Below are 13,623 nucleotides of genomic sequence, written 5' to 3'. Positions count from 1 at the left end.
GATTAGCAGTTGCCAGGGTTTAGGGGCAGAGGAAGAGGGGACAGACATAGGTAAAGGGTTAGCATGAGGGACTTCTGTGGTGATAATTGTTCTGTATCTTGATTGTGGTGCTGGTTACACGAACCTACACATGATAAAATTGCATTGAACTATTCACACGCATACATACAACACACACAAGTGAATGCATGTGACACTGATGAAGTACAAACAAGCTCGAGGACTATATCAACATCAACGTCCTGGCTTTGATATTGAACCATAGTTAGAGAAGATGTTATCATTGGGGAAAACTGGGTGAAATGTACATGAAACTTCCTTGAACTTTTTTTTTTTTTTTTGCAACTTCCTGTGGGTCTGTAATCATTTCAAAATTTAAACTTTTTTTTTTTTTTTTTGAGACAGAGTCTCACTCTGTCACCCAGGCTGTAGTGCAATAGCCTGATCTCAGCTTACTGCAACCTCCACCTCCCAGGTTCAAGCGATTCTTCTGTCTCAGCTGCCCACGTAGCTGGGATTACAAGTACGTACCACCACATCCAGCTAATTTTTGTATTTTTAGTAGAGACAGGGTTTTACCATGTTGGCCAGGTTGGTCTTGAACTCCTGGCCTCAAGTGATCCGCCCACCTTGGCCTACCAAAGTGCTGGGATTACAGGCATGAGCCACCGCACCCTGCCCAATTTTAAAAATTCTTAACATACATTATTTTTAAAATGCTTCTCCACCCACTCCTCTCCACCACTGCACTTCTGTTGCTATCTCAGGCAGTGATCCACGAAGGCCAGCATTGAAGAATAAAGCTACAACTGCTCAGTGTTTATGTAACACCCAGATAAAACCACCCCCACCCTTCTCCACGTCATCTCAGTGTAGTGACATAGGCAAAAATAATGCAGGTCCAAAACCCTGAGCAGTCGTGGAGAGCTTTGCTTCAGGTTTTCTTGGGAGAACTGTGGAGAGGAGGCTCCCACCTCAGGATGCAAAGCAAAACTTCCTGATGCCGTCCTTCCCACCAACGACCAAAGCTGCGCCTTAAAGCAGATCCTCCAGTATCTCCTCCTCTCTCCCCATCCGCTTCTCTCCCCGTAAGCTTCCAGCCTTCTCTTCCTCTCCCCTCCCATCCCCTCCAACAGGACTGCTGGATTTCCCACACGCACTCCCATGTCTGTTCTAACATGGATCAGCCTGGGCTCTTCCCATCTCTGCCCACTCCCACAGCAAAGGCCCCATAAGGAGCAGCCAAACACTCATACCTCCTCAGGACACAAAGGAAAGGGAAGGCTGTGAACAGCCACTTGCACTGTAGTATTTTTCTTTCTGTTTTTTTTTTTTTTTTTTTAAATGGGTAGCCCAGGCGCGGTAGCTCACGCCTGTGATCCCAGCACTTTGGGAGGCCAAGTCAGGTGGATCACAAGGTCAGGAGTTCAAGACCAGCCTGACCAACATGGTGAAACCCCATCTCTACTAAAAATACAAAAATTAGCCGGGTGTGGTGGCACGTGCCTATGATCCCAGCTACTTGGGAGGGTGAGGCAGGAGAACCGCTTGAACCCAGGAGGCAGAGGTTGCAGTGAGCTGAGATCACAACAATGCACTGCAGCCTGGGCGACGGAGTAAGACTCCGTCTCAAAAATAAATAAATAAATAAAATGGGTAAAATATTTGGATAATCACCTCAGCAAAGAAGATAAACTGACGGCAAATAAGCACAGGAAAAGATGCTCAACATCATTAGTCATTAGGGAAACACTCATTGAAACCACGAAGAGACACCATGACACACCCACTAGGATGGCTACAACCAAAGATGTATCACCATGGCAAGTGGTAGTGAGGGTGTGAGGAAACTGGGACATTCATGCGCTGTTGGTGGGAATGTGAAATGGCACAACCACTTTGGAAGACAGTTTGGCAGGTTCTTATGAAGTTAAGCATACAGCCAGTGACGGTGGCTCACACCTGTAATCCTAATACTTTGGGAGGTGGAGGCGGGTGAATGGCTTTAGCTCAGGAGTTAGAGACCAGCCTGGGCAACATGGCGAGACCCTGTTTTTTTGTTTTTTGGAGCCAGAGTCTTCCTAGCTCTGTCACCCAGGCTAGAGTGCAGTGGCACAATCTCCACTCACCGCAACCTCCACCTCCCAGGTTCAAGCGATTCTCCTGCCTCAGCCTCCCAAATAACTAGGATTATAGGCACATGCCACCACGCCATGCTAATTTTTGTATTTTAGTAGAGATGGGGTTTCACCATGTTGGCAGGCTGGTCTTGAACTCCTGACCTCAGGTGGTCCGCCCGCCTTGGCCTCCCAAAGTGCTGGGATTACAGGCATGAGCCACGCGCCCAGTTGGCGAGTCCCTGTTTCTAAAAAGAAAAAAGTTAAACCTGCCATATGACTCAGTCACTTCACTCATAAGGATTTACCCAGGTTTCATGAAAACATATGTACACACAAGACCTGCCCAGTAATATGTATAGACACTTTATTGGTAATAGTTAGAAACTGGAAACAACCCAAGTGTCCATCAACAGAAGAATGCGGCCAGGCACAGTGGCTCACGCCTGTAATCTCAGCACTTTGGGAGGCTGAGGTGGGAGGATCATGAGGCCAGGAGTTCAAGACCAGCCTGGCCAACATGGTGAAACTCCTCCTCTACTAAAAATACAAAAATTAGCCACACGTGGTGGCACACACCTGTAATCCCAGCTACTGGGAGGCGGAGGCAGGAGAATCGCTTAAATCCAGGAGGCGGAGGTTGCAGTGAGCTGAGATAGAGCCACTGCACTCCAGCCTGGGCAACAGAGCAAGACCCCATCTCAGGGGCAAAAATAAAAAACAGAAGAATGCACAAATTATGGCTCGTCCGTACTACGCAATACTGTTTAGCAATTTTAAAAGAATGAACTGCACTCCAACCTGGGTGACAGAGCAAGACCCTGTCTAAAAAAGAAAAAAAAAAAGAATAAACTATTGATATTCACATCACTACTTATCTCAAAATAATTACGCTAATGGAAAGAAGCCAGACAAAGGAGTATACATTGTATGATTCCATCTATATAAAATTCTGGAAATCACAAACAAATCAAACAGAAAGCAGATCAGTGCTTGCCTGTGGTGTTGCTTTGCCTCTCCAAGGGAGCCTTGGGGGAGGAAGAAAAGGATCACAGAAGGGCATAAGGAAAGTTTTCAGTGATGGATGTAGTCATTTTTTTATTGTGGTGATTATTTCACGGTATATATATATACACACACACACATATATATATACACACACATACATATGTATGTATTCTTTCCATTTTGGCCGAGTGCGGTGACTGTCACCTATAATCCCAGCACTTTGGTAGCCTGAGGCAAGAGGACTCCTTGAGCCCAGGAATTCAAGACCAGCCTGGGCAACACAGAGAGACCCCCATCTGTGGAAAAAATTATTTACATTAGCCGGATGTGGTGGTGCATGCCTGTAGTCCCAGCTACTCGGGTGGCTGAGGTGGGAGAATTTCTTGAGCTCAGGAGGTGGAGGTTGCAGTATGCTATGATCATGCCACTGCGCTCTAGCCTAGGTGACAGAGCTCACTTGAACCTGGGAGGCGGAGCTTGCGGTGAGCCAAGATGGTGCCTTTGCACTCCAGCCTGGACAAGAGTGAAACTCCGTCTTAAAAAAAAAAGAAAAGAAAAAAAGAAATAAATGTGGGTGCTCTCAAAACACCAGATGTGTCTATTCAATCATGCATAGAACCTGGGAAAGGGACCTCTGGGTGGATTCCTGAATACAGTGGACCTACAGTGAGTTGGGCCTGGGTCAAAACTCTATTGCCTAACTCTCATATAGCCCCAACACTAACAGAGGACCACAATAAGGCTTTGGGTCCCTGGGTATCAATGCCAAGATGGATTCTGTGTCTACCGGCACCTGAAATGTTTAAATTCCTCTTTACCTAGTATGTGGCAACTCTAGTAAATAGTCATAAGTGCTGTGGGGGAAGAATTGAGGAATCACAACCACTTACTCACTGCCGTGAAGGAGTTGTTCCTTCTGGAAACCCAGCCTCTCCTTCAGGCACTGGGCTCTGGTCTGAAGCTTTTCACTGGGGTGGCTGCCCTCAGCCTCCATCTCCCATCTTGGATTTCTTTTGGTTGTGTGGATTATGCAATGACTTTGTGGACTGTTCTCCTCCTTGGCCACAGGAATAACCTGCTCAATTCGCCACCTCCACAGTTCTGGGAAGGTCAGATGTCCCTGGCTGCCACGGCAATGTTGGCACCTCTGCTTAGAGAGGGCCATGCTTTCTCCAAGCCTCCAGGGGCTACAGAGGCAGCATGTTGGCCCCACCTCCTGGGCTCTTTCTAGGATGTTATATCCTGTATCTTAGGATAGTGTTCTCACACCAGCCTGGGCAACATAGTGAGACCCCCATCTCTACAAAAAATAGAAAAAGTTAGCCCATGATGCTGGTACATGCCTGTAGCCCCAGCAACTCAGGAGGCTGAGGTGGAAGGACTGCTTTAAAGTCAAGGTTGCAGTGAGCCATGATCACACCACTGCACTCCAGCCTGGACAACAGAGCAAGATGCTGTCTCAAATAAATAAATAAATAAATAAAAATAAACTCTACCTTATTCAACTTTATGTTCTACCCCCTCCCCACCTTGTCCCAGGACCCTCGGGCCTGCCCCACACATAGGTGCACATGCACACCTCCTTCTCTCACTCCCTCTTCGCAGTCACCTTGACTAAGTCCTGCAGCTTCTTTAGAATTTGGTCCCTGCCCTTTCTTACCAAGCCCAGTGCCTTCCCAGCCAAGTGTAGTCTCAAGTTCAGGTGTGACCAGGAGCAGGTGGCTGGCCCTGAGGGTGGCCATTGCCTTGCGAGTCAGTGGCAGCTGGGCACCTGGGTGCTTCCCTTCAGACCACCCCATTCCAAACTTCAGGGAGCCTCTGTCCCCACAGAGGGAGCTAAACTGACCAGGACTGAGAGTTCACAATTTTCTCTAATTATGCCCTGGGCTCAATTCTCAGCATTTTTAGCCCTCCAGCAACAGGAAATAGTCTTTTTAGCTGCAGCCTGAAGGCCCCATGACCAACACTGTGCTGTGGTGTGGTTGGTGGTGAATCATGCTTAGCCTTTCACTGTCGTCCTCTAACTGATGGTCTCAGCAGCACTCATCCAACTCCAGGCTTTATTGACGTCCATCCCCAGGACCTCTCAGAAAACTGAGCTATGGCATCCCCAGTGCATGTTTTCCCATTCTAATTCACCAACTGTGGAGGTTCTAACAATTTCACCTACTTCAGCGTGCCAGGGGCGTCAACCTGCCACCTACCACCAGGGTTGGCGCCAGCAGTGATGTGAAGCAGCTCGAACATCCCATGTGGAGCCTGCTTCCTCCACTCACCCTGGAACCAAGCCCCCAGGTCAGGATCTCTGGAAAACTCAAGCTGGTCCTGTGCAGACAGGAGCCGCCCCCATGGTAGAATGAAGGAGACAGGATGCCGCAATGGAGGCCTCGCCAAATTCCTCGGGGAGCTCTGATGCTGTGATGGCTGGTCAGGGACATCCTTCCTTTAGGCAAGGGAACTCTGCCCTTCCAGGCCACTGGAGGTGCTAAGATAGCAAAAGGAGGGACATGACCGTGGGCCGAGGGCAATTCCTGCAAGGGACTCAGCTGAGAGCCACCAGTAGCCACTCTTCCCAGTGGCTGTGGGACCGAGTGCATCAGTCCTGAGAGGATCTTGCCTGTGGGAATAGAGCATCAGAGGCCTTAGAAAGTCCCTCTGAGCACGACTCCTCTGTGCCTAACCCTGAGCAGCTCCTAAATTGTGTATTGCTTTGGATGTGCCAGCAGTTCCAAATCCCATGGGGCCAGCCGGGCAGACAGCACCCAGTGTAGAGAGAACAATGGGTGAAGCTGACCGAGCACATGGTGGGTTTGAACTGTGGCACGGGTGGGAGGCGGGGTGGATGAGACAGGGAGGGGTCAGAGGGATGCTGTGGCTGGAGCTGATGGGGGGAAGAGGAGGCCATGGGGGAGGTTTTCTGGTGGGGACCAGACATGGCTAGAGCAGTGCTTGAGAAAATTCCATCTAACATAATGGATGTTAAGAGGGGATATAACTCTGCATTCCCTGAGCTTTGACTGTACTAGCGGGGACAAAAAACAGCTCCAACCTCTAGGAGTGTCAGGAGAGTGACACAGGCACACAAGAGGCAGAAAAGACTGTGAGGCCAAGTGCCAGCTAGCTGAGGTCCGAGGCAGGGCCATGTGGAGGGGACCTGCAGGGCTTCCTGGCTAGTGTGTCCAGGGGGCCCTGCCCCAAGGGCTGTCCAGTGGGGAGGCACTGGCCTTATCTCCAACTGTCAGGAAGGGAATGTGACTCTCCAGGAGGAGGAGACTGGCCCAAAGCCATGCAGCCACGCAGCGGTAGAGTCAGGACTTGCACCCGAGTTGGCGCTAGAACCACCTCCCTAACCACCAGTCCACACTGCCCACGTTGAGGTGGCCAGGAGGTCAGGAACGAGGAGCACCAAGGAGCAGCCTTGACAAAACGGCCCACAGGGATGCCAGGGCTGGGAACCACACTGCTGCAAGAGGACAGAAGGGGAGATGCACGCTGGGAACAGACACTCAGAACGGAAATGTGTCAAGAAGGAAAGAAGAATGCATGTGGTAGCCTGAGGGGCTGGCAATGTCTGACAGGGCTTATTATAGAAGTGGGGAGAAGAGTTCACGCTGGAGGGGCTGGTGGGGTAGGGGAGGACAATGGGCTCTGGAGGGGCTGTGTGTGTATGCAGGAGAGTCACAGAGATAGGAAGAAAGCCAAGGGAATGAGGAGCCCCACGGAGAAATAAGATGGGAAATTCGGTCGGGGTGGGGTAGGGGAGGGTCAGGGAGAGAGGAAGGACTTTGGAGTAGAAACGATTAGAGTGATTTTGTTGTTGTTGTTGTTGTAGTTTTTTTGAGACAGAGTCTTGCTCTGTCACTCAGGCTACAGTGCAGTGGCACAATCTCGGCTCACTGCAACCTCCGCCTCCCAGGTTCAAGTGATTCTCCTGCCTCAGCCTCCTGAGTAGCTGGGATTTACAGGCACCCACCACCATGCCCAGCTAATTTTTTGTATTTTTAGTAGAGACGGGGTTTCGCCATGTTGCCCAGGTTGGTCTCAAACTCCTGAGCTCAGGCAATCCGCCTGCCTCTGCCCCGCAAAGTACTAGGATTACAGGTGTGAGCCACCGCACCCAGCCTATGATTAGAGTGTTTTAAAGTGCTGGGGTAGGAAGCAGTAGACAGGAGCCCTGGCCACGGGAGAGGCTGGCCTGGGGCGTTGTGTGGGGCGGTGAAAATGCTACTGGTAGAATTAGGCGGGAAGGAAGAGGAGTGCGGCAGAATTCCATTCTAAAACAGGATAGTTAGGGAAGGTCTCACAGGCAATATTAGAGGAAGGTGTGAAGGTGCTGAGCTATCAAGGGTGGGAACCAGTGTCGACACTCTACAGGCAGGAGAGGTCTGGTGCTCCTGGTGCCTGGTGCTATGGCTGGAAAAGCAAGTGCAGCTGGAACAGAGTGGGCAAAGGCGAGAGGAAGAGGAAGTGAAGGCAGAGAGGTGACAATGAACTTCACACAGGGTCATGGGAAATACTGTGCAGACTCCAGGTTGGATTCTGAGGCAAGTTGGCACCCTCAGAAGGCTTGCAGCTGAGAAGGGACATGGCTGGGCTGAGCTGCTGTGGACTTAGCTGACAACTGAACAAGGAAAGCAAGTGCACACACAGGATATCCAGTCAGGAGGCTACAGCAGGAACCGGTGGGAATGCAGGAAGCACGGACTGTGACTCATTGCTAAGGCCATAGTGGGGGATGTGGTGACCATGGCCTATTTCTGGAAGTACCTGCAGCCTTGATGGGAAGGATTTGCTTGTGGGTGCTGTGCTCGGTGTGAGAAATGAGGCGTTCGCAAGAATCCTGGTTAGACGAATGGGATGACTGGTTTGAAGGAGATCAGTGGCTGCACATTCAGCTCAAGGTGTCTAGGAGATGTCCAGGTGGAGACGTTGGAGGAACAAATGCATTAGAGCCTGGGGTTGAGGAGAGAGGCCCAGGATATGAGGAGCATTTGGGAACTGTGTGTCTTCAGGAAGAAGGGATGAGGTCACCAATGTCAGTGGAAGTTTTAGAGAAAAGTGCCAACCCTGACAGGCCCGGGGAGTGTTTCAACATTAAAAGATTGGGACAGTGACGAGGAACTAGTGAGGACCAAGGGCTGGTCAGCGAGGTAAGAGAACCATGGGACAGAGGTGCTGGAGGCCAAGAAAAAAATATTTCAGGGCAACGGCAGTGGCTCATGCTTGTAATTTCAGCACTTTGGGAGGCCAAGGTGGGTGAATCACTTGAGGTCAGGAGTTCCAGACGAGCCTGGCCAACATAGTGAAATCCCATCTCTACTAAAAATACAAAAATTAGCCAGGCATAGGCCGGGTGCAGTGGCTCACACCTGTAATACCAGCACTTTGGGAGGCCGAGATGGGCGGATCACGAGGTCAGAAGATTGAGACCATCTTGGCCAACATGGTGAAACCCTGTCTCTACTAAAAATACAAAAATTAGCCAGGCATAGGCCGGGTGCAGTGGCTCACACCTGTAATACCAGCACTTTGGGAGGCCGAGATGGGCGGATCACGAGGTCAGAAGATTGAGACCATCTTGGCCAACATGGTGAAACCCTGTCTCTACTAAAAATACAAAAAATAAGCTGAGTGTAGTGGCGTGTGCCTGTAATCCCAGCTACTTGAGAGGCTGAGGTGTGAGAATCCCTTGAACCAGGGAGTTGGAGGTTGCAGTGAGCCGAGATCGTGCCACTGCACTCCAGCCTGGACAACACAGCAAGACTTCATCTCAAAAAACAAACAAAAAAACAAACAAAAATTTCAGAAAGAAATGATCAGCCATGGCTGGGCGCGGTGGCTCAAGCCTGTAATCCCAGCACTTTGGGAGGCCGAGACGGGTGGATCATGAGGTCAGGAGATCAAGACTATCCTGGCTAACACAGTGAAACCCTGTCTCTACTAAAAAATACAAAAAACTAGCCGGGCGAGGCCCAGCTACTCGGGAGGCTGAGGCAGGAGAATGGCGTGAACCTGGGAGGCAGAGCTTGCGGTGAGCTGAGATCCGGCCACTGAACTCCAGCCTGGGCGTTAGAGGAAGACTCCGTCTCAAAAAAAAAAAAAAAAAAAAAAAAAAAAAAGAAATGATCAGCCATGATATGGTCAGGCAGAAAAGGCAGGTGGAGTTGGAGGGGAACGAGGGAGAGTGCCTTGGGGTGGGAGGTGAGAAAGTGGAAACAATGAAGGTGGACAACACGGCATGACTTTGCTGTTAAGGGGCACAAAGCAGTGAGGTGGTCGCTCCAAGTGGAAATGGGGTCAAGAGAGGGTTTTAGGAGAAAACCGTGCTGTATGAAGGGAAAGAAGGTTGGCATTCCCCTTGACAGGGATGGAAGAGGCCCTCGGGCCTGACAACACACAGAGGGTTAAGGTGCTCCCACCTACTTCTGGCATCTAACCCTCGCTTTTTAAATCTTTTTTTTCCTTTCTTTCTTTCTTTCTTTCTTTCTTTCTTTCTTTCTTTCTTTCCTTTTTTTTTTAATATGAGGAGCATTTGGGAAACGTGTGTCTTCAGGAAGAAGGGATGAGGTCACCAATCGGAGTGGATGTTTTAGAGAAAAGTTCCAACCCTGATAATCCCAGTGCAGTGGTAGGATCTCAGCTCACTGCAACCTCCGCCTTCCAGGTTCAAGAGATTCTCCTGCCTCGGCCTCCCGAGTAGCTGCGATTGCAGGCGTCCGCCACCAAACCTGGCTAATTTTTGTATTTTTAGTAGAGACGGGGTTTCACCATGTTGGCCAGGCTGATCTCGAACTCCTGACCTCAAGCGATTCGTCCCCCTTGGCCTCCAATTGTTCTGGGATTACAGGCGTGAGCCACAGTTCCCGGCCTTTAAATCTTTTAAAAACTAAAAATTAAAAAAGAGAGAGAGAACGAAGCAGCGTATTTCCATGCGGAGGGTACCGTCTCCGTGGAGAAGGCCAAGGGGAGAAGCGCAGGAAGGACGTCCTGGAGTGAGGAGACTGCGGAGACCTGATGGAGTGGAAGGGAGGGAGGGAGGGAGGCTGTGCGGACGCGGGCGCTAGGGGCTCATCGCGTGGCGCACTGGACGCCGGGCTGGGCCGGAGCCAGAGGCAGGAAGGTGGGCAGAGGATGCAGCGGGCGAGTAGGAGCCCTCCTGATGGCTGCTCTCAGGAGAAACCAAGACCGAGTGTGCAGAGAGTCGGGAAGGAAGATGCCTTGGGAGAGTGGCTGACGCAAGCCAGCAGAGGGTGTCAGGGACAACGTGTGCGGGCTGCTAAGCGCTGGGGTGCTGCGCAGGGTGGAGTCCTGGGGCTGGGCCGGCGGAGTGCTGCAGCGCCTGGGGTTGAAGGGGTGCGGGCGGTGAGAGCAACAGAGGCCCAGGCTGGTCCGGCCCTGCCACCTCCCTCCATTCGCCCGGCTAAGCTCGGCCCCCCCACCCCACCCCACCCCGCCCCGTCCGCCCCGCCCCGTTCCCCCAGTGCTTGCTGCGCTGGGCCCAGGCCGCCTGTACCCTGCCCGGCCCTCCGCCCACCTCCCCCTCCACCACCACCCAGGGCCTGTGCCTCACCCCGGGGTTCCATCTCCCTGGTTTCCACCAGAGACTGGGGCGCTGGCTAGACGAAGGACGAGGCTTGTTTACCGTCACCATGGAGACGGTGGCGGGGTGGGTCGCCAGGCGTAGTGGGCCCGGGCGAGGCCGGGGAGAGGCTGCTTTGCCCCAGCCCTCCCTTCTCCTACCCCTACCCCTTGTCCTGGGCCTGCCAGGCCCGTGAGCCCGCCTCAGGAGGAGCGCATACCCGGCTCCGACCTGCGGAACCGCCAGGGGATAGAGTGCGGTCTGTGATAATTAACACAGAAAATTAACACATCTCATTCTAGTTTATTTCTGTGCTCCTGTAAATAGTAAATGATTTAGAATCCTAAGACAGTGTGACAGTGTCCGCTTTCACACCCTGGGGTGGTTCTGACGCACTCCCGGTGTAGGAAGCTCTGGCGGGTGCCAGATGGTGTTGAGTTCACCTTTTCCAGTTGGTGGCACTTTGTCCCCTATCTCATTTCACCCTCAGAACAGTGCTTTGGAGGCGTCGCTAAGAGTCCGAATCAGCAGGTGGGCACTGGTAGTAATACCAGTAATAAGAACCAACACAGGACAGCAGGTCTGTCCAGCTCCACCCTCTGCTACTTTTTTTTTTTTTTTTTTTTTAAGACAGGGTCTGGCTCTGTCCCCCAGGCTGGAGTGCAGTGGTGGGATCTCAGTTCACTGCAACCTTCACCTCCCAGGCTCAAGCGATCCTCCCGCCTCAGCCTTCTAAGTAGCTAGGACCACAGGCAGGCACCACTGTCCAACTAATTTTTGTATTCTTTCTAGAGACAGGGTTCCGAGATATTGCCTAGGCTGGTCTCAAACCCTGGGCTCAAGCAACGCGCCCTTCTTGGCCTCCAAAGTACTGGGATTACAGGCGTGAGCCACCATGCCCAGCCTATTATGTCATTTTTCCAGTTGCCATTTTCCCCAAATGTGTAGAAAACAACATGCCTCATATTTCACAAATGTTGGTATCTTCCCAGTACCGTGAGCAGGGCACTGTCCACAGTGCGTCAGGCCAAGGTGGTCCCGGCAGCACTGATTCTGCTGACCCTAATGGCAGCAAGCAGAGGGCAGTTTATTGGTGTTTGGCCCTCTGTATCCCTAATAGTGTAGCAGGACGAGCCGCAGACAAAACTCCTCAGTCACCAGATTAAAGAAGGAAGAGGTTTTTTATTTGGCTGGGAGCCTGGGCAGACTCGCGTCTTAAGAGCCGAGCTCTCCGAAAAAGAAATTCTGGGCCTTTTTAAAGGCTTACAGCTTTAAGGGGTCCGTGTGAAAGGGTCATGATAAATCGAGCAAGCATGGCAAACGTGACTGGGGGCTACATGCATCAGCTAACAGAACAAAAAGTTTTACAATGCTTTTTTCATACAGTGTCTGGAATTTACAGATAATACAAGTAGTTTAGGTCAGGGATTGATGTTATTATTATTACTTTTTTTTAACTCTTATTATTATAACTTTTTAACTTTTAGGGCCGCGTGGTGGTGCCAAGGTTGTCTGGCTATTTATCTTCTTTTTGTTGTTTTCTTTTTAACTATTTGCTTTCTCTCTTTCCTCCTGTCTTGTGAACTAGGCAAGGTCGGGGCAGGAGGGCAGCAGGAGTAGTAGTGGTCTCCTTCTTAATAGAAGCCCCTGCAAGTGGCAGCCTTCCAGCCCAAGGCTCTGGGCCTCTGCAGGTGGAGCTCCCTCAACTGGCCCCGCGAGATGGCGCTGTGACCCGAGCTCTGGCTCATCAGGTCAGGGAAAGAAAATCAGCCTCAGAATCTCTCATCTCTGGCCAGGGTTCTCCCTGGTGACTGAGTCACAACTGTCCTGTTCTCGATGGGTGTGGTCATAGCACAGTGCCTATGGGTGGTTTTCCCTCTGGAGTCTCTCCAGGACTCTTGTGACCCAGAAGTGCACATCACACACCTGCTGTGCACAGGCCCCTCGTCCTCAGTGGCACCCCGAGATCAGGCAATGGGCAGGCATTTATAAATGTGCAGCTGCTCCAACCTGGCGCCAGAATGGCTGTGGTGTGTGTGAGGCACTGCTCCTTCCAAGAGCTTTCAGATTTGGGGTGAGGTGTACAGAGGAAGCAGCTACCTGTCACAGAGGACAGAGTAGTAAAGTTAAGAGAAAAGTGTGACCCGGCATGGTGGCTCATGCCTATAATCCCAGCACTTTGGGAGGCTAAGGCAGGAAGATCACCTGAAGCCAGGAATTCCAGACCAGCCTGGACAACATAGTGAGACCCTGTCACTACAAAAAAAAATTTTTTTTTACCTTAGTCAGGCAGAAACTGGGCAGGCTGAAGCAGGAGGATCTCTTGAGCCCACGAGTTTTAGGCTCCAGTGAGCTGTGATCACACCACTGTACTCCAGCCTGGGTGACAGAGCAAGACCCTGTCTCAAAAAAAATTAGAGAAAGGTATAGACAAACAACTGAGCAGTGTGCGATCCCAGCAATCAGGAGGCTTTCCTCAGAAGGGAAAATTGACCCTGGGCTCTGGAGGAGACATGGAATTTCTGATGTGGGATGGCGAAGGGGATGGGCACCGATAAAATCCCCCTTGGACTCCGCCAGCGTCCCCTCTGTCCCTGCTTCCTCGCTCTTCCTGCTCTGAAGCTGGGCTGGCATTTGCTTCTCTGTCTCATCGCTCTCTTTTCTTTATTCAAGAAAAGCTGGCCAGGTGCGGTGGCTCACGCCTGTAATCCCAGCACTTTGGGAGGCCGAAGTAGGCGGATCATTTGAGGTCAGGAGTTCGAGACTAACCTGACCAACATGCTGAAACCCCATCTGTACTAAAAATACAAAACAAAAATTAGCCAGGTGTGGTAGCATGTGCCTGTAGTCCCAGCTGCTCTGATGGCAGGAGAATCACTTGAACCTGGGAGGCAGAGGCTGCAGTGAGCCGAGATGGCA

At 51.3% G+C, this 13,623-nt stretch overlaps 1 non-coding gene across 1 annotated transcript; it reads left to right on the top strand.

Annotated features, from left to right (window-relative positions):
• Window positions 1–9,448: 9,448 nt before the first annotated feature.
• On the top strand, window positions 9,449–9,573 carry LOC117082917. Its single transcript, XR_004436840.1, has one exon. It is a non-coding gene; the product is annotated as a U6atac minor spliceosomal RNA (small nuclear RNA).
• Window positions 9,574–13,623: the final 4,050 nt, after the last annotated feature.

The sequence above is a fragment of the Trachypithecus francoisi genome, unplaced genomic scaffold (assembly GCF_009764315.1).
Source record: "Trachypithecus francoisi isolate TF-2019V2 unplaced genomic scaffold, Tfra_2.0 Lachesis_group9, whole genome shotgun sequence".
NCBI classification, from domain to species: Eukaryota; Metazoa; Chordata; class Mammalia; order Primates; family Cercopithecidae; genus Trachypithecus; species Trachypithecus francoisi.
The sequence above is the reverse complement of the archived record's forward strand: the minus strand, read 5'-3'. Positions and strand labels throughout refer to the sequence as shown.